This window comes from Carcharhinus amblyrhynchos, unplaced genomic scaffold (genome assembly GCF_965287045.1).
Source record: "Carcharhinus amblyrhynchos unplaced genomic scaffold, sCarAmb.v2.hapA scaffold_42, whole genome shotgun sequence".
Lineage (NCBI taxonomy): Eukaryota > Metazoa > Chordata > Chondrichthyes > Carcharhiniformes > Carcharhinidae > Carcharhinus > Carcharhinus amblyrhynchos.
Genome location: NW_027649783.1, coordinates 825,518 through 851,664, shown reverse-complemented (window position 1 = coordinate 851,664; position 26,147 = coordinate 825,518). Strand labels below are relative to the sequence as shown.

At 44.9% G+C, this 26,147-nt stretch overlaps 7 non-coding genes across 7 annotated transcripts; 2 read left to right on the top strand and 5 right to left on the bottom strand.

Annotated features, from left to right (window-relative positions):
• Positions 1-3,003: 3,003 nt before the first annotated feature.
• Positions 3,004-3,085, bottom strand: trnas-cga (transfer RNA serine (anticodon CGA)). Its single transcript has one exon. It is a non-coding gene; the product is annotated as a tRNA-Ser (tRNA).
• Positions 3,086-7,966: 4,881 nt separating this feature from the next.
• trnas-aga (transfer RNA serine (anticodon AGA)) lies at positions 7,967-8,048 on the bottom strand. The gene has a single exon. It is a non-coding gene; the product is annotated as a tRNA-Ser (tRNA).
• Positions 8,049-9,473: 1,425 nt separating this feature from the next.
• Positions 9,474-9,553, bottom strand: trnas-gcu (transfer RNA serine (anticodon GCU)). The gene has a single exon. It is a non-coding gene; the product is annotated as a tRNA-Ser (tRNA).
• A 5,413-nt stretch (positions 9,554-14,966) lies between these two features.
• Positions 14,967-15,049, top strand: trnal-cag (transfer RNA leucine (anticodon CAG)). Its single transcript has one exon. It is a non-coding gene; the product is annotated as a tRNA-Leu (tRNA).
• A 2,068-nt stretch (positions 15,050-17,117) lies between these two features.
• Positions 17,118-17,208, bottom strand: trnar-ucu (transfer RNA arginine (anticodon UCU)). The gene is given in 2 exon segments: positions 17,118-17,153; positions 17,172-17,208. It is a non-coding gene; the product is annotated as a tRNA-Arg (tRNA).
• A 2,076-nt stretch (positions 17,209-19,284) lies between these two features.
• Positions 19,285-19,370, bottom strand: trnap-agg (transfer RNA proline (anticodon AGG)). Its single transcript is given in 2 exon segments — positions 19,285-19,320; positions 19,335-19,370. It is a non-coding gene; the product is annotated as a tRNA-Pro (tRNA).
• Positions 19,371-22,450: 3,080 nt separating this feature from the next.
• On the top strand, positions 22,451-22,522 carry trnad-guc (transfer RNA aspartic acid (anticodon GUC)). The gene has a single exon. It is a non-coding gene; the product is annotated as a tRNA-Asp (tRNA).
• The last annotated feature ends 3,625 nt before the right edge of the window (positions 22,523-26,147 follow it).

Sequence of the window (26,147 nt, the reverse complement as noted above, 5' to 3'; positions counted from 1 at the left end):
GAATTGTGTGGCCAGACTGAAGCTCCCTCACACTCGTGCTGGAGTTAAACAACAATGTGGAAGTGAATATCTGAATGGCTGCATTGATAGGCAGCAGGGGGAGCTGGATTTACCAGAGCAAAGTGACGCAGCGGAAGTGTGCTGGACTCATCATTCAGAGGTTGATGCATCGAAAACATTCTCTGCTTTTTTCTGTTAACGATAATAACAAAACTACTTGACAACAATTCTGCAACATTTCCGTGGAATATACAAGCATTTGCATTGGCTCCGCTTTTCTGTTTTCACCCTCAAACTGCAGTAAATCACATTGATCTGCACACAAGCTGTAGATATTGTGAACATGCACCAGGATATATTAGTGACCGAGGTCATGGTGTGCAGGGCACAATTTCAGAATTTGTGGATGATGTGAAAGTTGGGAGCATTGTGAACTCTGAGGAGGATAGTGTAAAACTGTAAAAAGGACTGAGACAAGTTGACGGAATGAGTGGACAAGTTACAGCTGAAATTCAAAGCTGAGAATTGTGAAGTGATTCATTCTGGTAGGAAGATTATAGAGAGACAATGAAAAGTAAAAGGGCCGGGTTCAATTCTGGCCTTCAGTGACTGTGTGTATTTTCCACATTTTCTCTGCGCCCACTTGGCTTTCCTCCGGGTGCTCTGGTTGCCCCCACACTCCATTGATAGGGGAAATGGACTTACCATGCTAAATTTCCCCGAATGTCTCCCAGTATGTTTAGATTAGGAGAACTAACAGGGTAAATATGTGAGGTTGTGTGGGTAAATCAGAGGATCAGTGCACACTCAATGGGCCGAATGGCCACCTTCCTGTCAAGCAGCAGTTCCCCAGTCTCAGCAATGGTGGTGTTGCAAACTCTCTGGAGTCAGGCCAATCAGCACAGAAATTGGAATCATCTTGTGCTGTGTGTGTGGGGCTCAGTGCCACACCGGGTTAGAGAAATTCACTTTTTTTAGTTCCTCCAGCTGCCGACAGCTCTCACGATCTGTGTAACCTCCTCCACATTCTTCACCCTCCCTATCTGGGGAACCTCCTCCAGCTCCTACACCCTTCCTATTACGGTAATTTCCTTCAGTCCCCAACATCCCACCCTGTATCTGTAACCACCCCCGGTTCCTATGCCCCTCCCTATCTATGTAGCCTCCAACAGCATCTACGGACCTCCCTATCTCTGTAAAGCCCTCCAGTCACTACAATCATCCCTATCTCTATAATTACCTCCAGCTCCTACACCCCCCCCCTCTCCCTGTAACCTCCTCCAGCAATTACCACTATTTTCCCTCTCCTACCACCACCAGCCACTACAACCCTCCCTATCTCTGTAACCTTCTGCACTCACTAAAATGCTCTGAGATATCTGCTCACAGGGGGTGGGAGTAGGACGAGTCCATTCATTCCCTCGAGCCTGCCCTGTTATTCGGGAAGATGAAGGCGGCTTTGTTTCCACTCTCCAACTTCACCCCTTTACCCCGTCACCCTTAATAACCACTGTTAACAAGAAGATATCGATCCCGGGTTAACAATTCACTGATTCCCATTTGGGTGAGGGCAAGATTCCAAAACTTGGAGGGGCCTCAAGTGTTACTCAGCTTCTCTCCTGGGAGTTAAACTCTGTCCCTCTTTCTCTCTACCCATCCTCCCCCGAAACCAGGTCTCAGGGTTCCCCCAGCCTCCACCAGCAGAAATCATTCGGCTCTCTTTACCCCCACCATCACATCCTGAAAAATGTAATTAAACCCCAGAGAAAAAGGCCCTCATTTTTCTAATCACTCCTCGTAACTTCACTCCCAGCTCCAGACTTCAGTCTAGTGAACTTTACATTATGTCAATCACCCCAATGCCAATTTGTATGTGGCTCGGGTAATAATCCAGAGATTGTAACCCCTGAGGATCTTTTGTTTTTATTTATTTCTTCGTTCCTGATAATCCCCAAACAGATCCTTTCTCCTGGACTTGCCAACGTTAGTAAAAGAGGATTCTAGATAATCATGAGAAATCAGTGAACATTTCATGTTTAGAATCGATTTCACAGAGATAAGGTTGTTTATCACAATATGGATCACAACAACTGGATCCCGTCCCCACTCCTACTTCAATATCCTTTCAAGCCAATCAGAGATGTCCCTCACCATGGCACCGAGCAGGCAACATACTGTGTGGGACTCCCGATACAAAGGATGTTATCAATCCCCCTAATTATAGAATCTCCTAGAACGGCCACTCGACTAGAAATGTGTTCATTGGAGTTTAGAAGAGTGAGAGGGGATCTCATGGAAACTGATAAAATTCTGACAGGATTAGACAAGGTAGATTCAGAAAGAATGTTCCCGATGATGGGGGACTCCAGAACTAAACGTCCTCCAGAATGTGTGGAATTCACTGCCACAGGAAGTAGTTGAAGCCAAAAATTGTGTGTGATTTCAGGAAGAAATGAAATATAGCAACAAGATTGTTAACACGATTCTAAACAGGAAATTTCCACTGATTTCTTAGGATTCTATATAATACTTGTTTCCTAATTTTCCAAAACGATTATCCCTCCCTATTCTCCCACCTGAAATCTCCTTTCTCAAGCTGTTACAACCAGGAATGTCTTACGCCCTGTAATGAGCAGCTTTTGCAATGTGTTTGAATGAACACAATTTCATATCATCCAAGCAGCATTTTGAAGTTCTCATTCATTCACTGTATTCTGGTGAAATATGATCTTTATGTTCTGTGAGTAATTACATAAGAATCTTCCTCAGATATGAGACCTCGTTTTGTCCTTGTTCCCCTGATGCTGCTTTATTTCTCTTTCTTCTCTCGTCATGATCTTTCTCATGGAATTTCCAGCACACTCGACCCAGTTCGCCAGCTGAGTACATCCCGGCCCACAGCACAAATCCACTTCTTGAAAAAAGGAACCCAGAATGTTACATTTTTTTTTCGCGGTTCCCACTGTAAACAAATTGTAACTTTTAAACACTTCATCTAAAACTCGCAGCGAGTAGGGTTCGAACCTGCGCGGGGAAACCCCATTGGATTTCGAGTCCAACGCCTTAACCACTCGGCCATCGCAGCTACTTACGAGCAGCCCGTCAGAAACATTTCTACTAACTTTATCAGACACAGCAATGATGCAGAGAGCAGTGTGTGAGCTGAATTTGTTCATCTTTTATTTTGTATCTTTTTTTCTCTGAATGAGAACTCATTTATTAGTTCAGAGACTTGTTTCTATGTTTCGAAAAAATGTTCATTAAAAGCAAATAGATTCCGAATTTTAGGGGAAAAATATAAAACATTTATTTTCATTTCATTACCATCAAATGTTGCGTTTGAACTTTATGTCCATTTGTTTCGAGACACAAGAGGATAAGTTCCTAAATAAATTCCCATTGCGACGCCGGGAATTGAACCCTTGCCAGCTGCTTGAAAGGCAGTTCTGCCCACTGCGATATCACCAACACTCGCTTGGTTTAAAGGGTCGTTATTTTCATTAGTTATAATTACGGAACTAACTTAGTTGCTGATTTCATCAGACAGGAGATGTGTCCATAACGCAGTTTGTAAACTGAACTTGGCTTGTCTGGACAGGTTCAGCTTCCTCTTTACCACTGTTTCTGACTGAGAAATCATTGATTAGTTTTGAGAACTTTTAAAGACAAATGAACAAAGTTTCCACGGACAGCAATTTTAAACTAGATTTTGCGTCAGACACACATGGATGATGAGAATATTGATGTGAATTTTATTTGAGCAGACCCCCTCCCCTCCCCTCCAGTTCTCAGACAGACACTGACTGGTTCGAAGTTTGTTTAGCTTTTTATGGAAAATAAATCCCTGTCTCACGACCTGCTTTTCTCCTGTTCTCAGAAACATTCACTTTCTACAAGGGGGCACTAACTGGTTTGAAGAATCAGAGTCAGACTGCAGTCACCGCATTCTCTCTCCATCCCATTCTCTCAGTGCCACCTTACACCATATCCAACAGAGTGATTTGGAAAAGTTGAGTGAATCACCATAAGACCATAAGACGCAGGATCAGAATTATCCCACTCGGTCCATTGAGTCTGCTCCGCCTTTCAATCATGCTGATAGTTTTCTCATCCCCATTCTCCTTTTCTCATTAACCTTGATCTCTTTATTAATCAAAAACTGATCTGTCTCTGTCTTAATGACACTCAGTGACCTGGCCTCCACAGCCTTCAGTGACAAACATTTCCACAGATGAACAACTCTCTGGCTGAAAAAATTCCTCCTCATCCCTGTTTGAAAGTATCGTCCCTTTAGCCTGAGGTTGTGCCCTCTCTGGTTCTGGTATCTCCTACTAGTGGAAACATCCTCTCCGTGTCTACTCTATCCAGGCCTCGCAGTATCCTGTACGTTTCAATAAGATCCCCCACTCCAACCCACCCCCCTCCCCATGCTTCTAAACTCCAACTAGTGCAGACACAGAGTCCTCAACCGTTCCTCATACGACAGTTTCTTTATTCCAGGGATCATTCTCCTGAACCTCCTCTGCATCCTTTTCAATGCCAGCAGATCCTTCCTTAGATATGTGGCCAAAAACTTCAAACAAACTGCAGGTGGGGTCTGACCAGACCCTTATCCAGCCTCAGAAGTACATCCCCGCTCTTGTATTCGAGCCCTCTCGACATGAATGCTAACATTGTATTTGCCTTCCTAACTGCCGACTGAATCTGCTCGTTAACCTTAAGAGAATCTTGAACAAGGACTCCCAAGTTCCTTTATGTTTTTGATTTGCTAAGCATGTTGGTTTTGGAGAATTTAGAGATTCTGAGAACAAATACTTTCTATATTGACCCTAAAGAAACACAATGATATTTGCAATCGCTATAATAATTGGAGGGCGGTTGGGGGGAAGAGGGGGGGCGGGTGGGATGCGGTGGTGGACAGACATGATTGGGTCTTGCCACGGAATCTGACCAACAGCCCCTGGATGCAGCATCTGTGGCTCACTGTCCAATTGCCACAGAATCTGGTTAACAGGTGTGATCCTACATCACATATACTTCAGCAGTTCAAAAAGGCAGCTCACCACAACCTTCCCAAGGGTAATTAGGGATGGGTAATAAATGCTGACCCAGACAGAGACACCCACATTCCATGAATGAATTGAAAGACAATCTGCGGGGAGCGGCCCTCAGAGTGTTTAACAGTTACTGAGCTGAAAAACTCTAACTAACCCGATGGAATCCGGAGCAAAGGCCGGGAGAAGGACAATTTCCGTCCTCGGACCTTCCATTTGGTGAAAGTTTTGTCCTGTGAATGTGTAGATGTGAATATTGTGGAAGAGAAAGTGTATGAAAGGAGCGGGCGGGTCAGACTAATCCAACTGTGTTTGTGTGTCTGTTCTGATCATGAGATCTCCGAGTCTCTCTTGTATAAAATGAAACGATTTTTCAATCAAAGAACACACCCAATTCCCCTGCTGAGTCCCAAAGTTAGATTTCAAGATAACGGTTTCTTTAAATACAAGATTTCAGTCGGAAAGCCTGTCAGCGATCACGTGCCTCCACATCTTACCTCAAATCCTCAATATCTGTCCCTGAATCCAGCCACGAGCAATTAAGGCAAAACAAAATATAAAACAATGAAGCATATTTTTATCAAATAGGGTGGCAAAGCGGCACTGTGGTTAGCACTGGTGCCCGTGTTTGATTCGGGCCTTGGGTGTGTGGAGTTTGCCCGTCCTCCTTGTGCCTACATGTGTTTCCTCTGGGTGCTCCAGTTTCCTCCCACATTCCAATCGCATGCTGGTTAGGTACATTGGCCATGTTAAATTGTCCCTCAGTGTCCCAGGATGTATAGGTTCTGGGGATTAGCCAGGTAAAATTGTACCAAAGATGTTCTTTCAGAAAGTTATTGCAGACTCGATGGGCCAAATGGCTTCCTTTTCCAATGCAGAGATTCTATGCATAAACATCGCCTTCACTTATGAAGCCAAGGATCCAATCCGCTTTCCGAACGACATGTTCAAAATGTCATCTCACTCTCAAAGATCTCTCTGAAACTCAGGCCCCCCTGAGCTTGCACACTGTTTAGAACTGGACCTTTTTTTTTCTTGCCTCTCCCCATCTCTTCTGTCAAAATGCAGCATTGTTTCTGAGTGTGGGATTAATAATGTGTCTCTGCTACAATATGAGTCGGAGTAATGTGAATATGTCAAAATTCACGGATGACACTAAGATGGGTGGAAGAGCAAAGTGTGCAGAGGATGCTGAAAGTCTGAAAAGAGATATAGATAATCTAAGTGAGTGGGCAAGGGTCTGGCAGATTGAGTACGATGTTGGTAAATCTGATATCATCCATTTTGGTAGGAATAACAGCAAAGTGGACTATTATTTAAATAGGAAAACATTGCAGCATGCTGCTCTGCAAAGGGACCTGGGTGTCCTTGTGCAGGAATCTCAAGGAGTTGGTTTGCAGGTGCTGTGGGGTAACGTGTACTTGAGAAAGGATATACTTGCACTGGAGGGAGTGCAGAGGAGACTCACTAGGTTGATTCCATAGATGAGAGTGTTGGCGTATGAGGAGAAACTGAATAGACTGGAGGTATACTCATTGGAGTTCAGAAGAATGAGCGGAAATCTTATCGAACCATATAAAATTATGAAGGGAATACATAAGATAGAAGCAGGGACGTTGTTTCCATTGGCGGGTGAAACTAGAACTGGGCGGGTGGGGGCGGTGGAGGAGGGGGGAGGTGGTGCAGGGTAGCCTCAAAATAAGGGGAAGCGGATTTAGGACTGAGCTGAGGAGGAACTTTTTGACACAAAGGGTTGTGAATCTGAGGAATTCTGTATCCAGTGAAGCAGTTGAGGCTACCTCACTAAATGTTTTTGAGGCAAGAATAGATAAATTTTTGAACAAAAACGGAATTATGGGTGAGCGGGTGGGTAAATGGAACTGAGACCACAAAAAGATCAGCCATGATGGTTTTGAAGGGGGACCCTATTCCTGCTCCTAGTTCTTATGTTCTTATGAGAACTGAGACTGCAGCTTCTGTTTCCCCAAGAGAATCTCTCTGGATAAAGCCGGAATTTACAAGGATTTCTGTCACTGAGGCATTGTCTGGCCGTCTGTGTCTCACTGCTCCAACTCACTCTATCCCCCCATCCCCTCTCATCAACTCTATATGAAGGTGGGATCTTGTTGTTTAGTGACTGAGTGCACACAATCTGTATCTACATCTGATCAAATAGAATTCAGCTTGTGAACAATATCACCATTTGAACCAGTTCTGGGTTAACCCAGGCACAGCTCTGATTGGCTGCAGCCCCCTGAATCTGGGGAACAGACACTGTGAGCATCGCCGGCCTCAGAGGCTTTCACAGTTACTGAGCTGGGAAACTCCAACTAATCCCCGAGAATCCACAGCACAGAGCGAGAGGAGAGGAAAACCTGTCCTGGGAGCTGTCAATCTGAGACACAGTTTGACCTGTCAATGTGCAGATGTGAAGCTGCTCCTTCCATTCCCAATCTGCTATAACCAGGAGTTCCTAACGCCCAATAATGACCAGCTTGCAGCAATGTGTTTGAATGAACACGATGTCATATCATCCAAGCAGCATTTTGAAATGATCATTCAGTGTATTCTGATGAAATGTATTTCTTATGTTCTGTGTGTCATTCCATAAGAATCTTCCTCTGAAATGAGACCTTGTTTTGTCCTTGCGCTCCTGAAGCTGTTGTTTTTCAATCTGCTCACATTATGATTTCCCTCATGGAACCAGAGAAAGGGAACAGCACTGAATCATTCGGCTTATCTTGTCCATGCCAGCCCGAGGGCACCCAGGTGCCCTCTTCAAGCTCACCTTCCTGCACTCGGCCCGGAGCCATGGAGCTGAAAGCATGATGGTGATCCACATACTTGGCACCAAAATACCAGAAAGAGTTCCGGCTCTGGGGCTGCCGGAAGCAAACACTTCCAGTGATAATCGCTGCGAGCAGGACTCGAACCTGCGCGGGGAAACCCCATTGGATTTCTAATCCAACGCCTTAACCACTCGGCCATCGCAGCTCCACGGGGTGTTCCGCTAATATAATCACCTCAGTAGCGTTCATACTAACTCCATCAGGCACCGTTATTGTACAAAGTGCAGTGTGTGAGCTGAAATTTGTTCCTTTACTTTTGTATCTTTGTCTCTGACGGAGAACTCACTTACTGGGGCAGAGACTTGTTTTTGTATCACAGTAATTTTTCATTACAAACAAATTAGTTCCGAATAAAAAGAAAAAGACACATCTCGATTGTATTTCATTATCGTAAACTGTTGCGCTCGCCCTGGTTTTGTCCACTCGGCTGAAAACACAGGAGGGAGTGGATAAAGTTGTAAATAAATTATCAATGCGATGACCGGGAATATGAACCTGGGTCAACTGCTTGGAAGGCAGCTATACTCACCACTATACCACCATCGCTCGCAACGCTTAAGCAGCTCTTATTTTAAGAACAAAGAACAAAAACAGCCCCGGAAACAGGCCCTTCGGCCCAACGAGCCCGCGCCGCCATTTTAATACTACCAGCCCACCTCTCTACCCATGACCCTTATCTATTGTTTTTATGCCCATCCACATTGAGGGAAACTAATTTAGGGATAATTTATTACTGCCAATCAGCCTAACAGCACATCTTTGGGGTGTGGGAGGAAACCGGAGCACCCGGAGAAAACCCACGCAAGCACGGGGAGAATGTGCAAACTCCCACAGACACCGGCCCAAATCCATGTGTCTGCCCAGCAATCAGCGATAGTCACTGAGCTGTCGTCTTGCCCAGTATCTTGTCCAGTTTAGGCACACCCGAACAACATGAAGCACTAGGCCAATCTCGAACAACCAAGAGCAGCCCCAGTACGACCCATCGCGTGTATGAGCCTCGTTGGACACAAGGCGGACCGACTTAAACCTGTGAATGAAAAGAGAAAAAACATTATTATCATCCCATATCCTTTTCCATTACCAGGGTCGTCCCAGTGCTAATGAACCTTATTTAAAACAATTTCCTATATCCTCCCATCTCCAACCCACTCATGTGCCTGTCTCAGTTACTCTGAAACAACTCCAGCGCGCCTGCCTCTGTTTTTTGTTCACTCCGTTTAAAGTCCGAGAGGCCGAGATCAGGTTCTAAATAAATTATCAATGCAATAGCCGGGAATCGAACCCGAGTCAACAGTTTGGAAGGCAGGTAAACTCGCCACAATACCACCATCGCCCGCTCTGAGTAAGTAATCGTTATTTGCATTGGTTTTAATTACGGAACTTCCGTCGGTCCTGCACCGACAACAATCCCACCCAGCCTGTATCCTCATAACCCCACATATTTACCGTGCTAATCCCCCTGACACTGAGGGACTATTTAGCATGGCCAATCCCGCTAATACGGCGTTAATTTTCATGGCTGAGCTGCCGATTCTGGAAAGATAAAATCTGCCATTCGGGCCGCAAATGAAGCTGGGTGGGATTCGAACCCACGCGTGCAGAGCACAATGGATCAGCAGTCCACCGCCTTAACCACTCAGCCACCTCGTCATGCAGCAGCTGCTCCCCAAACCACCTCTTGTGCTTTAACATCCGTAACAAAGAACACATTTCTCCCGCAGGATAACGCTGCCTTCCTGCTTTCTCTTGATTCGTTGTTACTTTTCCATTTGATGTAAATCCAGAGAAAGTAAAGAGAGAGACAGTTCACCTCTCTGCTCCCGGTTTGGTTTTGAATTCACCGAACTTGACCCTGATGTAAAACAGAGCAAGTGCTGTGAGTTTGTGCAGCAACAGGAGAGAGTCTGACCTCCCAGTAGAGGGCTGTGTGTCCCAACCACGGAGCTTTTCTGTGTCGCTCTTTGGATTTTAGAACATAGAACATAGAACATAGAACATTACAGCGCAGAACAGGCCCTTCGGCCCACGATGTTGCGCCGACCAGTTACAAAAACAATGACCCACTAGCCTATACCAATCCCTTTTCGTCCATAAACCTATCCAGAGATCTCTTAAACGCCCCCAAACTAGACGCATTTACAACTGCAGCAGGCAGGGCATTCCAATGCCTCACCACCCGCTGGGTAAAGAACCTACCCCTGACATCCGTCCTGTAGCTACCCCCCCTTAATTTAAAGCCATGCCCCCTCGTGCTAGCTTTCTCCATCCGAGGAAAAAGGCTATCACTATCCACCCTATCTAAACCTCTAATCATCTTATATGTTTCAATAAGATCCCCTCTTAGCCGCCTTCTTTCCAACGAAAACAACCCTAGATCCCTCAGTCTCTCCTCATAGGACCTCCCCACCATACCAGGCAACATCCTAGTAAACCTCCTCTGCACCCTCTCCAACGCCTCCACATCCTTCTTGTAATGCGGGGACCAGAACTGCACACAGTACTCCAAGTGCGGCCGCACTAGAGTAGTGTACAGTTGCAACATTACACTGCGACTCCTAAATTCAATCCCCTTACCAATAAACGCCAAGACACCGTACGCGTTCTTGACAACCTTATCTACTTGATTCCCAACTTTCAGGGATCTATGTACACACACACCTAGATCCCTCTGTTCATCCACACTATTCAAAGTCCTCCCGTTAGCCCTATACTCGACACATCTGTTTGCGATTGTTCCTGAAATGACAAATTCCAAATCTGGGATAGAAATGAAATTTTAGGGATGATCCGATTCTCATGCTTAGTTATTTTTAATAAACTTCTCTATTTGAACAATGTGTGAGGGATATGATTTGTCCAGTGTCGGTAAAGTTCGAGCAAGGTTCACAGTCCCAGTGGTTTCTGGGAGCCATCAAAGGGGAAAGCTGACTGGCTGTGATTTAACCAGAGGATTCACACCTCAGGGGAGGAGCAAGACTGAGAAGGCGGAGCCTTCATGATCAATCTCAACTGAACCGGGAATTGATCCCGCGCTGTTGGCTGAATAAACTGTCCAACCAATGGAGACAAATGCTCTGGGCTACTCATTAATGAAAACTAAGACCATCACTGTTTTTATTTGATGGAGTGAGTACGTGATAGCAGAAGATGGTTTCAATCCATCGATTTCTGGGTTATGAGCCCAGCACGCTTCCGCTGCGCCACTCTGCTCCAAATGGGAATCCGCCCTGCTTATTACTGCTGCCCGCGAGCCAGGAATCTATTCACTGTCTCTTTTTGTTACAAACAAGGCCCTGGGAAGCTCACCCTGGCTGGATAATAACACGTAACATCATCCCGAATGTAACAGACAGAGAAAAACACACGGAAAAGCAGTAAAAAAAAACACTCACAGGCAGAAAATATTCGAGCAAACCAGCAAGATACTGAGATGGAAAAACAGATTAAGTATGAAAACGGGTTTTCTGTTACGCAAAGATAGGCCCTGTATTGAAATGTATGTTCTGTTGTGTAACTGTGCTCTCTGCTGTGTAACTGTTCTCTCTGTTTGGAACTGTGACTCTCCCGTTGACAGATCTTCACTGTGGTTCTGACAAATTTTTCCCTGTTGTGTAAATGTGTTCCCGGTTTGTAAATATCATCCGTCTTGAGCAGAAGTTTTTTCTTCTTTTGTGTGAAATGTTCTCTGTTGTTCTGTGAAGGTGTTTTCTGCGGAAAAGAATCGATGGAAATTTCAAGGCCGCCATTTCTGAGGCTTGCTTTCAATTCCAGCATTGTTTGGGCCGAATGGCCTCCTCCTGTTTCTGTTTTCTATCCATGTGCCTATGTGTTAAATCAGTGAATTTGAATTTCACCAGCTGCCGTGGTGGGATTTACTCCGTGTCCCCAAAGATTAGCGCGGGCCTCTGGATTACCAGCCCAGTGACATCACCTTTCATCCCTGGAAACAAAAACAGTTCATTCAGCTCAGCATTAAACCTCTTCCTGAGGAGATTAGAATTCCTGCCACAGAATTTCAATTCGCCGATTGATACAAAGCATTTTGTTCTAGTTTTGGAACATTAACAATTTATCCAGATCAAACATACATTGTGGAATATCTGATCTAAAAACACTAAGACGAATGAGAATTAAATGAACAAAGTTACAAGGAATTTAATTCTGAGAAAGCTGTTTGGAAATAACGGTGGATGTCAGTTAACGGGCGAGAGCTCGGTTTTCAGGAGGTTCCACCAGATTTCTGTAGAAAGAGACCGGACTCGAACCTGTAATCGTTAGAGAGCAGCATGGAAAGAAGCGAAATTAATCGTTTCACCCTCTAGGCTCTGTTAGGCTGCCTGTTTGTGGAGTTTGTGGAATATTCCTTGTTCAGTCCTGTTCCTTCGCCACCCACCGCCCCCTCCCACCCCCTATAACACACACATACACACACACACACACACACACACACACAAACACACACACATTTTATTTTTGCTGCATCCCTGACTGTATCAGCGCCGCGTCCTGCTCTCTCCTGCACCTGGACAAAACAAAAATAGTCACTTTCCTTCTAATTTTCACTCTCGCACCTTCACATGGTCCATCTCTGATACTTTCCTATCCTTCCTTGACCTCTCTGTCTCCAATTCTACACAGACTGACCACCTGTAATTAAAACCCCACCGACTCACACGTCGAGTACAGATCCTCATTCCCCACTCCCTTTAAGGACGCCACCCCCATTCTCCGAGCTTCTGCACCTCAGTCGAACTGCTCCCCTGTTGCCTCTTTCCAAGATGTAGAAATACCCGCTTTGGACTGAGGTAAACACAGTAAGAAGTCTCACAACACCAGGTTAAAGTCCAACAGGTTTATTTGTTAACAAACGCCACTAGCTTCCGGAGCGCTGCCCCTTTGTCAGGTGAGTGGGAGTTCTGATCACAAACAGGGCAGATAAAGACGCACACTCAGTTTCCAGAATACTGATCAGAATGTGAGTCTTTACAGCTAATCAAGTCTTAAAGGTGCAGACAATGTGAGTGGAGATACCATGAAGCATAGGTTAAGGAGATGTGTATTGTCTCCAGACAGGACAGTAAGTGAGATGAATCCACAAGTAACAAAGTGGCACAGAAATCAGAGACTGTAGGATCCGATAACCGACATTGCATTGTGGGAGTTTTACATTTTCTGTAGATCAGAGTGAGCAGGGTCGCCCAATCAGAAAGCAGATCTCTGGAACATGGAATTTGGTTAATATCATGTTTTGCAATCATTTTAATTGGTAAGAACCATGTTGATGTTATTTCGCTCCAATCCACAAAGGTTCTGAATGAATCGTTCCCTTGTTGCACAACTCGCGGTCAACCAGGAGATGGCGGCAGTGAACAATAATTTGGCTTTGCTGTTTCTGCCCACACATCTGGACAGGAATGGAGCTCCTGTTGCCGCAGAGCCGGCCAAACAAGAGGCACAGCTACAGAGCCGTAGCAAGAGGGGGAACAGGGGGAGCGACCCCTCCCCCAGCATATTCTTCAAAAGTAGCGCCTTTTCAACGGGGTGCTCCTCACGGGACCCTCAGATCTCTTCCCGAGATCTGAAGTCCTGGATCCGTGTACTGCGATCGCGGGATGCGATACAGATGCGGGCACTTCAGGCAGCGAGGAAAGCATGCAATCTCCCGAGAGGGTATGCAATCACCAGGAAATTGCAGAGGCCGCGAAGGACATAAATATGCAGCCACCGCGACGAATGGGCAGTCGATACCAAGCATCCCTCGCCAGCGGACATCACCAGCCGAGATTGGGTGAGTAAATAGATTTGGTGATTATTCTAACTTGTCCACATCGTACCACATTTTTCTGACCTTCCCAATAACTAGATCAGTTGTGGAACAGTCCATTAGCCGGCTCAAACACAGAAAGTCCGACCTTCGTTCTACAATGGACGAGGATATATTGTCTGGGTTAGCTCTGGCCTCCATTGAAAGACAGTTGGCTACTGAGGTAGATTATAATAAAGTAATAGATCACTGCTGGAATGAAGCCTAGACGAAAGAGATTCTTGTAGTTACTTCATACCTTTTTCAGATTCCTTCTTTTTGTTTTATGTTACGTTTAAAATGTAAAATAATTAAATAACGCACGTGTTTTATTATGTTTTGATTTTAAATGCAAAATAAAAATGAATAATGAATTTAAAATTATTTGGTATGCGCCGCGGCGCCTTTTTTATGTGTTCACCCTCTCTAACTTTAGAACCTGGCTCCGCCCCTGCAAACTGACCAACTGCAGCCGCTCCAAATAGATTCACAAAATTAATGAACAAACGAAAAACCAGCGCAACTGATCTTTTTAAGAAGCCATGACATATATTAACACCGCTTCAAGAACCAATTTGCTGTAACTAATTCAATATGAACCGATTCAGTGTCAGCTCTATTCATGGCCAGTTCTCAAACAGACATTGACTGGTTAGAAGTTTTAATGTTATCAGGGAACAGTCATCAATATTCTCAGGGAAGTGAAACTGCCGCCCCGAACTTCATAGAATCCCGACAGTAAGAAGAAGGCCATTCGGCCCATCGAGCCTGTGCCAACAACAACCACACACAGGCCCTATCCTCATCACCCCACGGATTTAACACGCTAATACTCCGAAGGGGAAATTTAACGCGACCATTCCACCCAACCCGGCACTAATTTTCTTGGCGGAACGGCCGATTCTGGAAAGACAATATCTGCCATTAGTGCTGCAAATGAAACTGAGGCCTGTTTTGGAGCTTCTGAAACCATATGTTTTCATGGTGGCAAACCTCTGCCCAAAGCTGGTGTCCTGATTTGAATCGATTGCCAGCTGGAGTTTCTCATTTGGATGAAGAATATGGAATGGTGCTGGACTATTCACCCCTCAAACCTGTGGGACTCTGAGCCTTACCTTCCCCTTGGTCCGTGAACCTCAAAATAAGTGATCAGTTCACCCTCAATCAGTCACTGCGGAGACAGAGTTTGAAATGGAATAACGAGAAAGATGGAACTCTAATCGATTTGTGCAGAGGTTTTAGACTTTGCGGCCGGCAGTCAGGATGGCCGAGCGGTCTAAGGCGCTGCGTTCAGGTCACAGTCTCTTCTGGAGGCGTGGGTTCAAATCCCACTCCTGACATTGGTTCTATTTTCCTTCGCGAGGCACCATCCAAACCCAAGAAATCTCTCACCTCCACCACAAGGGCAGTAGATGCATAGAAACAACGACCATCTCGAAGTTCCACTCCGAGACACACATCATCCTGACTTGGAAACATATTCCCGTTCCGATGGTTCACAATCCTGGAAATTCCTCCCGAACGGCAGTCTGTGTGTGCACAGACACCACATGAACTGCACTGGCTCCAGAATGAATTCATCGCCAATTACTCAAAGATAATTAATTTGTAGAATACAGGCTTCCCGGGTCAGTGACACGCATTTCCCGAATGAATGAATTATTTAAAAAAATCTCGCGCCACAGAAGGGGCGCGCCTGCCTTCAGAGCAGAAAACTGTGTGTATGAATCACACCCTGAACACAGCTCCTTTTATACCAGATTTGAGTCTGAAAACAGTAAATGGAACCGACTCACGATAAACCTTTCATTGTTTAACGGAAGAGTTTCACTGAGTGATGTGTGTGATTCCCTCTGATGTTTTTGTTCAATATCGGGGGAGAGGGGGATTTGAAATCGGTGCAGTCATAGCCCACTGTCGGATCCAATTATTTTTCTTTCATGAATTTATCCGGGATCCCATTGCATCTGTGGAGAGAGAAACAGTCGTTCCAGTGTAAGGTCTGAATCTGAAATGTGAACTATCTCTATTTTCACAGATACATTCCAGTACTGGTCGTAAATCTGTTCGCACAAATACGACCAGATCTGGAACGTATTTCCAGCATTCCGTTGTACCAAAGTTAGCAATGTCAGGCTCTGTGGCTAATTTGGTTAAAGTGCCTGTGTAACGGCAGGCATATCCTTGTTTCCAATCAGTGTGCTGTTAGTATCACTTTTTTCCACAAATACACAATATCCGGAACGACTTTCCAGCATTCGACCTTACAGAAAGTCTGTGTGGTTTAGTTGTTGAAATTGCCTTTCTGGTAAACAGGTGATGTGGGGTTTGAATCTCAGTCCAGCCTGGATTCCTCTCACGTGATCTTTGCAATTGTGCAAGTCACAATGTCCCTTCCTTGCTAGTCAATATTATCTATCTCTTCACAGTTGATGATCTACAAAGATGAAAGAAAAACAGAGACTCCCCACGAATATTCCGACTGTTTATTTACACGATCGAGGTATTTTCATCACCTTGCATTGAAAAAAACATTTAATTTGCAACAAACCCAACGGTGTAAGTTCTACAAACACAGTTTTTTTTTGTCCCCTCAGGGAATTTCGAACCCTCTCAAATGACCTTAGAATCATACAATCCAGGCAGTGCTGAAGGAGACCATTCTGCCCATCGAGTCTGTAGCGACTCTCCGATAGAGAATCGCACACAGGCCCTATGCCCGCTAATCTACCTGTACAAACACCTTGGGGACCGAGGGGCAATCGAGCATGGCCAATCCGCCCAAACTGCTCATCTTTGTGGGAGGGAACCGGAACACCTGTTTTCCTGGGATAACTTGCCTGGGTGAATGCAAACTGAACAGCGCTACAAACATTTCTCACCATCCAGGAGAAAGCACCCCATTTCATTCTCTTCTCATGTATAAAAGTTCACTCTCTCCACTACAGAAACACAATGGCAGCAGTGTGCATCATCTACAAGAAGCACTGCAGCAACTCAGCAAGACTCCTTTTCCAGCACCCTCTAAACCCATGGCCACTACAGCCTAGAAGGACAAGCGCAGCAGATACATCAGGATAACACCACCATGCTGCAGGGCACTGATATTTATTTATTGATTTTTAGATATTTATAAGTTGTTGTTGTTGCGTGAGTTTTTAATCTTCTTTATCTTCCAAAAGAGGCAGAAGAATTATTGAAAAATATGTTCCTACTTCCAACGCAATCAGCGAACGCAATATCAAACGTTAAGAAAGCCACTGGTGTTTGTGTTTTCTTCTGTGGTTTCCCTGAGAACCGAGTAAACAAACACAGCGTGGAAAGATGGCAGAGCAGGAAATATCAGCGTCAAAGCTGAAGCGCATCAATGTAGCAGCAAACCGTTTGCTACGAATCTGATCCAAAACGCGACTCTGATGGGATTCGAACCCACAACCTTTGAATAGCTAACCTGTCTGTAATTAGAAGTCCAACGCGCTATCCATTGCGCCACAGAGCCACAAGCCCAAAGTTTCTTTAACAGGGTCATATATGGATTCTTGACAATGTAGCAGCTGCTGGTAAGTTCAACAATCTTGCATTTAAAACGTCGGCAACTTCATTGATTGCAAACCATGTTGGACATCTTATGCCTGTTAAAACAGCGTTGGAAATGCAGACCTTTATGTCCTTTTTATAGGAAATCTGTCCAGAATGATCCTCCCTCTCTCCTCCTCCTCATTCTCATGCACATCTTGGAGTCTAATCTGGCAGGCTTCATAGTCGGGAGACACATTCTACTCCCTCTGTCACAGGGCGGATCAGTTGCAGTAAAATCCCTGCACAGAACACAACACAAAGCTGGAAGCTGGAAATCTGAAACAAAAACAGGAAATGCTCAGCAGGAGAGGCAACAGTTTGATGAATGGAGATTTGTGTAAAACCAGCTCCTGAAGCACAGCACAGCTGCACAGTTTAAAGTTTCCTTTCATCCACAATGGATGCTCCATTCTATGATTTTGAACAATTCAAATTGAGAATGTGTATTGTTATTCTAGTCGCCACAGCCGGAAAACCACTTCAGGCATTGATGTCACCCTTGGATTTTAAATTTGTAAATCCATTCTCTATCTTTTTGAAGCGAATATTGAAACATTATCCATCACCCGCTCAGTTCTTTTTGAACGAGAAGGAGAATTGAGGATATATTTGGATAACTTTCTTTGAGGAAATTTGTACAGAAGCATAAAGGCGAGAATCACACACAGCGCTTCATTAAACTCACCCGCTAAACATTGAAAGGTGACAGTTATTAATCAAGGGATGGTTCCATTTATTTATTTATTCTTTGTGGAGAATAGGAAAGTTGGAACAGTATGCAGTCTGGACAATATAACTGAGCAGAGTGTAACACATTGGGGACTGGGTAAGATGAGCCGACCATGGGCAGTGAACAAAGTGGAGGTGCAATGTTGTCAGACGGAGCAGGGAGTCGTTGCAGAGTGAAGGTACATCGGAACGTGGGAGTGTTAAAAGTTTAATGCTCACTGTACAAGTAGACGGTGAAATGCAGACCTAAGGCTGGGTATTCAATGTGTTCTGGGATGGGTGAATAGACTGTGGCATCTTGGCATGGTAAAGGTGCAATAGGGACGAGGAACACTAAAGGTGTACACTTTAATTTATATCACCTCTCCTCGAGCTTCGGACCGAAATATAATACTTCACACTTTCTTACATTAATTAAATTGCATCTTTCGCATGTCCGCCCATTCCACCAGCCGCTCTGTATCTTCTTGAAGGTGTTCAATATCCTTCTCACTAAAGTTTCTCACTATTTTCAAGTTTTGTACTGCTGGTAAATTTTGAGTTTGAAACCTGTACACCCAGGTATCGATCAGTAATATATGTGGTGAAAAGCACGTTTCTCTCTATATACCATCCCCAATCAGAAATAGGTAAATTTTTGTGTAATATATGCTTTAATATGTTTGTACCAATAATTAAACTATTGCATAATGAAATTTTGACTATTCTGAACAACAATGATTCAACATGCCACTTGGTTCAAAAGGAAATACATACCGGTACTAACACCCTTACTAAAAAAGCATAGCCTTGCTGATTTACCTGTATTTATATGATGAATAAACTCAGCACAACATGGGCAGGCGGGCCGAATGGAGTACTTCTGCTCTTATTCCCTATCTTCGTGTGTCTGTATCCTGGTTGTTAATTTCCGCTCAACTGGATTGCTGAAACACACGGTTCACTGGGAATACAAGAACGAAACTAAAATATGAGAGAAAAAATCAAACTGTGGGATTCTCAGCTCTGTCAGACTGTCTGATCTTCAGACAAGATGACAACTGACGGCATTCAGCCAGTTTCCTGAATCCACAGCATGCGGTTATTTATCCGGTGTTTCCGATCCCAGAGACCCACAACATGGTTAAATGATCTTAAATCAAGTGATTGTTTTTCCTCGTGTTCTGCAGTAATATATTCCCTGCAATGACTTCTCGGGAACACGAAACTGCTCCTGATTTCACTCATTCTCAGAATCTACTTAAGAGAAAAAATGAAAGTAAACCCTGGGCTCGTCCGGGATTTGAACCCGGGATCTCTCGCATTTTGACTTTATGACCCTAAGCGAGAATCATACCCCTAGACCAACGAGCCACGGGCCAACCCCCACCTACTGAAAACATCTTTTCAATGTCTCCCACAGCTTATGAACCATCTTTTCGGAACAACATTGTAAAATCAGGAATGTTCCCGAACAATGTTCCATTTCACTGTCTGTTCTGGTGAAGATCAGAAGCAGTGATATCAGTTTTCACCACTCGCCAAGTCGACCTGTGGTTGTAACTCGCCAGTCGCGTCGGTAATCTCATTCTGACAGCCGGATTTGATTGGATTTGATTTATTTTTGTCACATGAAATAGTATACAGTGAAAGGTATGGTTTCTTGCAGACAAAGCATACCGCACATAGAGAAGGAAGGGAAAAAGTGCTGGATGTAATACCACCTCATCTTTCTACAAATAAGGGGACCAAAACTGGACACAATATTCCAGTTGTGACTTCGTCCACACAATTGAAACAATATTTCTCTACTTTCTTACTCCAGTTCTTTTGCAATATATGCTTACATTCAAATTGCCTTTTAAATTATACATTTTACCCGCATACTGACTTTCTGTGATTCTAGACAGAGACAGCCAGATCCCTCTGCCCAGACAGATTTTGAAACTGCTTTCCAGAAGGATAATAATTTGCCTTTCGCATTTATCCACATTGAACTCCATCTGCCAAAAGCTATCCAATTCTCCGAGTATATCTAGATCCATCTGGAATATTTTTACATCCTCTTCACCGCCTGCTTTCCCACAAATTGTGTATTATTCACAAATGTTGTCGTGTTACACTCTGTCCCTGCTTGCAGATCATTGATATAGATTGGAAAGAGTTGAGATCCGAGGCCTGGCCCCTGTGGCACCCCGCTTGTTACAGTTCGCCAGCCTAAGAAGGATCATTTTTTTCCCATTTATCCCGACCCTCTGCTCCCTGTCAGTCAGCCAATCCTCAATCCAATCCAGTTCTCTCCGCTGACTCCCAGACACCAGAACATTTCATGGGAAAACTCTAACTGCTGTTACCTACAAAAAAAACTACGGTCCAGTTCCTACATTCCTGACTCAGTAACACCTCCAGAAACAGCTCCAAAAAGAATGAACTGAAATGATTCAGTTTAATGGGGAAAATCAGGTCTGTATAGCAGCGACACGGCATGTGCTTGTGGGGCAACGACAGCGGGACTTACTCCCATATTATGAAAGTTTCGTGTTCAAATCACGTCAAGCTTCTGGAGCCTTTGTGCAGTTGGTTCCTGGATTTTATTTCGGATAATATTCCCGAAATGATCCATTTCAAAAGCATGATTTAAATGATATTTTAGGAATACTCCCGGTTTACAGGCTCAGTTTATATTTCTTTCCACAGTTTTATATCGGAGCAATGTGCCAGGGATGTGATGTGTCCATTGCTTATAAAATCAAAGCAAACTCCACAGTCCCAGATGAATCACGGTGTCATCAAAGAGGAGAACTGACTGGCGGTGATTTAACCGAGGATTCACACCTCAGGCCAGGAGCAAGGCTGAGAACGCGGCCTTCATAAATAACCTCGATATTACATAGAAACATAGAAGACAGGAGCGGGAGGAGGCCATTTGGCCCTTCGATCCTTCTCTGCTATTCATCACGATCATGGCTGATCGTCCAATCAGCAGTCTAATCCTGCTTTCTCCCCATATCCTTTGACCCCATTCGTCTCAAGTGCTAAATCTATCCGCTTCTTGAATCCATTCAATGTTTTGGCATGAACTACTTCCTGTGCGAATGAACTCCACAGGCTGTTTGAGTGAAGAAACGTCTCCTCATCTCCGTCCTAAGACGGGAATGAAACCCGTGCTGAATAAGATGCCCGACCAACTGAGAGAAACCTGCCGCCCAAGGTGACACAAATCAACAAGAAGGGTGCAAATTTACTGCCAACGAAACCAGGATAACCCCTGGGGCAGCAGCCAAGTGCCCCACTTGGATGTGAATGCGAATATCATAGCAAAGGGTGGCTTTGATCCATCATCTTCTGGGTTATGAGCCCAGCACGCTTCTGCTGCGCCACTCTGCTCTGCACACACTTGCTTTCTGCCTTTTATCAAGAACACAAGGGTAGGGAAACTCGGCCGTTGTCAGAACTGTCTCTGAGTTTGGAATTCTGTCTGTATTTGTCCAGCTTTGGGGCTGTAGGATGGGACTCAGGTCCAGCACTCTGGCTGCGGTTGAAAAATTCATAGAGACACGTTTTAAATATAATGAGGATGAAGATGGAATTCAAATCGATTTCCGCAGGGCGGGTGTTCGTTGAGTGAGTGGATCAGAATGGCCGGAAAGTTTAAGACGCTGTTTTCAGGCATCACATTTCTCTGAAATCCCAATCCTGACGGTGATTTTTCCGTATCGAGGCACCATCCAATCCCGCGAAATCTTTCAGCTGGAAGCACAAGGGCAGCAGATGCAGAGAAACAAGGACCACCTGCAAGTTCCACTCCGAGAGACACACACCATCCTGACTTGGAAATATATCGCCGTTTCTGTGGCTGTCTCACAATCCTGGAACACCCTCCCTAACAGCACAGTGTGTGTACATACACCATATGGACTGCAGTGGCTCAAGAAAGAACTTACCACCAAATTAATACTAGATAAGGAATGCTGGCCCAGTCCGCGACAGCAACATCCCGTGAAAATAACATTTTGAAAAATCATCTGTGTCGGAGTCGGGGAACATCTGACTTCAGATTAGAAAACTATGTATGTCAATTAAATCCTGAAGGCGGAAACTTTATACCAGATGTGTGTCTGACATCATCTGTGGAGAGAGACCAGCTGAGATTGTCCAGCATGTTCAGACTTCAAGACCCCGCCTTTCCTCCAAAATGAAAAAGAACATGCGGTTTGATATGAACGGCAAACGCACCTTTCTGTCTCCACCTGAATTGTGCTTTTTCTTCATGCATCCATCTCATTCTCTTTCCTGCTAATCCAAAAGTCTTACTGAGTTAGTTAAAGCCGCTGTTTGCTGCATTAAATGGTTCTCCGTATTGGGGAAAATAACTGATCTCATCAGAACTAAATTGTCGTTCCGGAAGTGTAAGTGGCAAGTGTACAATGCGTTTCGCCGGGTGCAGTGGCAAATCCTCGTTAGTATAGTGGTTAGTATCCCCGCCTGTCACGCGGGAGACCGGGATTCAATTCCCCGACGGGGAGATTATCGCTCTTTTATGTTGTTCTCTAACTTTGAAAACAGAAACAAAGGCTGTCAAGAAATGAAACTTTCAAAAATGCAAATCTTTACATTTGTACCGACACTTTTCGTGACCTGAGATCAACGTTCGTTCAATTCATCAGCATTTTGGCTCACCTTTGGTCTGGCGATTCCATGTAGTCAACATGTCGAATATTTCCCTGATATTAGCACAATGTCAATAAATGCAGTGATCTCATATTTTTGAGTTCTATTTTTGGATGATCCACTGATTCCCAGATTCCCGAAAATACAAAGGAAACCTCCAAAGTGTTTCAATATTGGAAATTCCTTTGAGTCTGTGAGTTGTGAAGATTCATGCAGCGTGAGGAATGGAATATTAATGCATGATTGTAGGAGCAGGAAGGTTCAGTTCGAGCTGGACAATATTTTGGTGAGGCCACCGCTGGAGGACAGTGTGCAGTTCTGGTCAAATCACTACAGTAAGGATTTGAATGCACTGGAGAGGGTGCAGTGTCCATTTCCCAGGGACCAGATCGTTGCCTGGGGTGGAGAATTTGAGCTATGAAGAGAGTCCATGTAGACAACATCCACTGTCCTATTCTCATCAACCATCTTCGTCACTTCCTTCAAACACTCGATCATGTTCGTGAGACACGATCTCCCCTTTACAAAACCATGTTCTTTCTTACTAATATGTCCACTCATGTCCAAGTGGGAAAATATCCTGTCTCGAAGAATCCTCCCCAATCATTCCCCGACCATTGATGTAGGGCTCACCGGCCTGTAATTACCTGGATTGATGGTGTTATCCTTCTTAAACAAAGGAACAACATAGGCGATTCTCCGATCATCTGGGACCTCCTCTGCAGCCAGTCAGAATACAAAGATTTCTCTCAAGGCTCCAACAATTTCCACCCTTGTCTCTCTCAGTATTTGGGGTATATCCCATCAGACCTATCTTGTCGACCTTAATATTTCTCAAGGGCACCAATACCTTCTCCGTTTTGATCTCAACATGACTCAAACCACCTGCACATCCTTCCCCAGACTCACCATCATACACGTCATTTTCGGTCAACATGACGCAAAGTGCTCATTTAATACTTCGCCCATTTACTCTAGCCCCACGCATAGATTCTCTCCCTCGCCCTTGAGTGGGCCAACCCTCTCCCTGGCTACCCTCTTGCTCGTTATGTATGTATAAACAGCCTTGGGATTTTCCTTAATCCTGCTGGCCAGTGTTTTTTTGTGACCACTTAGTCAATTGTTTCATTATATTTTTCATCTTCCTCATCAGGTTAAGGAGCGACACTCCAAAAGCTCATCTTACCAAATAAATCTGTTGGACTTTAACCTGGTGTCCTGCTGCTACTTAATGTGCCTCCCCCAGTCCAACGTCAGCAACTCCGCGTCTGTCTGTGAGAGAATGGAATCAATACTGTATCTGTCATCCATGATCTGCAGACAGATTTGCTCCTCTATCTCTTTCTCACCACACTTCCCTTTTTCCTTCTCTATCACTTCTGTTCACATTGTATTGAATAGTAATTGCCTGGTGTTCTATGTGACTGATGGAGTCACTCTGTCCGTGGTACTGTTGGGGACTCAGTGTGTATTTGCCAGTTAGTGGGGGCCGAGAGTGACTGCGGGGTTCATTCCCTCCCTGCGATGCTCTTCCATTTTGGGATTAATGTTGTAACTGTCCTTCTCGGTCACTATATGAGGGGACTGGGTTTACTTTTACCTATCAGTCTCTGCAACTGCCTGTGGGGTTCATCCTCTAATTGTCAGTCTCTGGCTGTGTAAATCAATGTGTACTCTTTAAATATCAGAGAAGAGAGAAAATTACAGCACAGGAGCAGCCCTTCAGCCCTCTGAGCCTCCGCCGACCATGCTGCCCATGTGAACGAAAACCGTCTGACGAATTTATTGGAGTTCTATGAGGATGTGTCTAGGGCGGTGGATAGAGGAGAGCCGGTGGATGTGCTCTTTCTTGATTTTCAGAAGGCGTTTGACAAGGTACCTCATAAGAGCTTGTTGCAGAAGGTCAGGGGACATGGAGTTGAGGGTAGGGTGTTAGCGTGGAGAGAGGATTGGTTGTCAAATAGGAGGCAGAGAGTGGGGGTCAATGGGTGCTATTCGGATTGGCGGTTGGTGACTAGTGGAGTGCCCCAGGGATCGGTGCTGGGGCCTCAGCTACTTACCATTTATTTAGATGATCTGGAGGAGGGAACCGAGTGTAGGGTGTCGAAATTTGCTGATGACACCAAGATTGGTGGAACGGCAAATTCTGCGGAGGGTGTGGAGAGTCTGCAGAAGGATCTAGATAGGCTGGGCGAATGGGCCAGGGACTGGCAATTGGAGTTTAATGTTGGCAAATGCGAGGTGGTCCACTTTGGTAGGAATAATGGTAGGAAGGATTATTACTTACGTGGCGAAAAACTGCAGCAGGCGACGGTGCAGAGGGACCTCGGGGTCCTTGTGCATGAGTCGCAAAAACCCAGCTTGCAGGTGCAGCAGGTGGTCAGGAAGGCGAATGGGATGCTGGCCTTCATAGCGAGGGGCATTGAATATAAAAGTAGGGAGGTCTTGCTGCGGTTGTATAGGGCATTGGTGAGGCCGCAGCTGGATTACTGTGTGCAGTTTTGGGCGCCGTACTTACGCAAGGATATTTTGGCCTTGGAGGGAGTGCAGAGGAGGTTTACTAGGCTGATTCCGGAGTTGAGGGGGTTGAGCTATGAGGAGAGGCTGAATAAAGTAGGCTTGTACTCGTTAGAGTTTAGAAGAATGAGGGGAGATCTCATTGAGACGTATAAGATGATGAATGGGATGGATAGGATAGAGGTGGAGAGACTCTTCCCGCTCAGAAAGGACAGTAGGACTAGGGGGCACAGCCTCAAGATAAAGTGGGGGGGGGACGGTTTAGAACGGAGTTGAGGAGGAACTTCTTCACTCAAAGGGTGGTGAATCTCTGGAATTCTCTGCCCGTTGAAGTGGTGGAGGCTGCCTCGCTAAATATATTTAAGACGCGGGTTGATGGGTTTTTGATAAGACAGGGGATTAAGGGTTATGGGGAGAGGGCGGGAAAGTGGAACTGAGCCACGACAGATCAGCCATGATCTTATTGAATGGCGGGGCAGGCTCGAAGGGCTAGATGGCCTACTCCTGCTCCTATTTCTTATGTTCTTATGTTATGTTCTATTTCAGTCTGTGGCACTGAGCCTGCTTTCTGCTCAATGGGCCGAGTGTTGGCAAGTGGAATTAGTTGGGCAGGCCAGGGCATTTCATGCATCACTGTAGATTCAATGGCCCAAAGGGCCTCTTCTACATTATCCTATTCTGTGATACATGGCCTTACAACCCAAGCTTGGAAAATGATGTATTCATACACAATGTATTTTGGGTGGGTGTCAGTATAAACTGCAGAAATTTGGGTCATGTCTTAAAACTCACAGTTTGTTTTCCCCGCATAGAATTGTTGATATTTCAAACACTTTGTCTGAATTTGTTGTGAATGCTGAAAATGTAGTGACTTTTAGAGCACTTCATCGAATCATAGAAACCCTACAGTGCATGAAGAGGCCATGTGGCCCATCGAGTCCGCACTGACCACAATTGCACCCA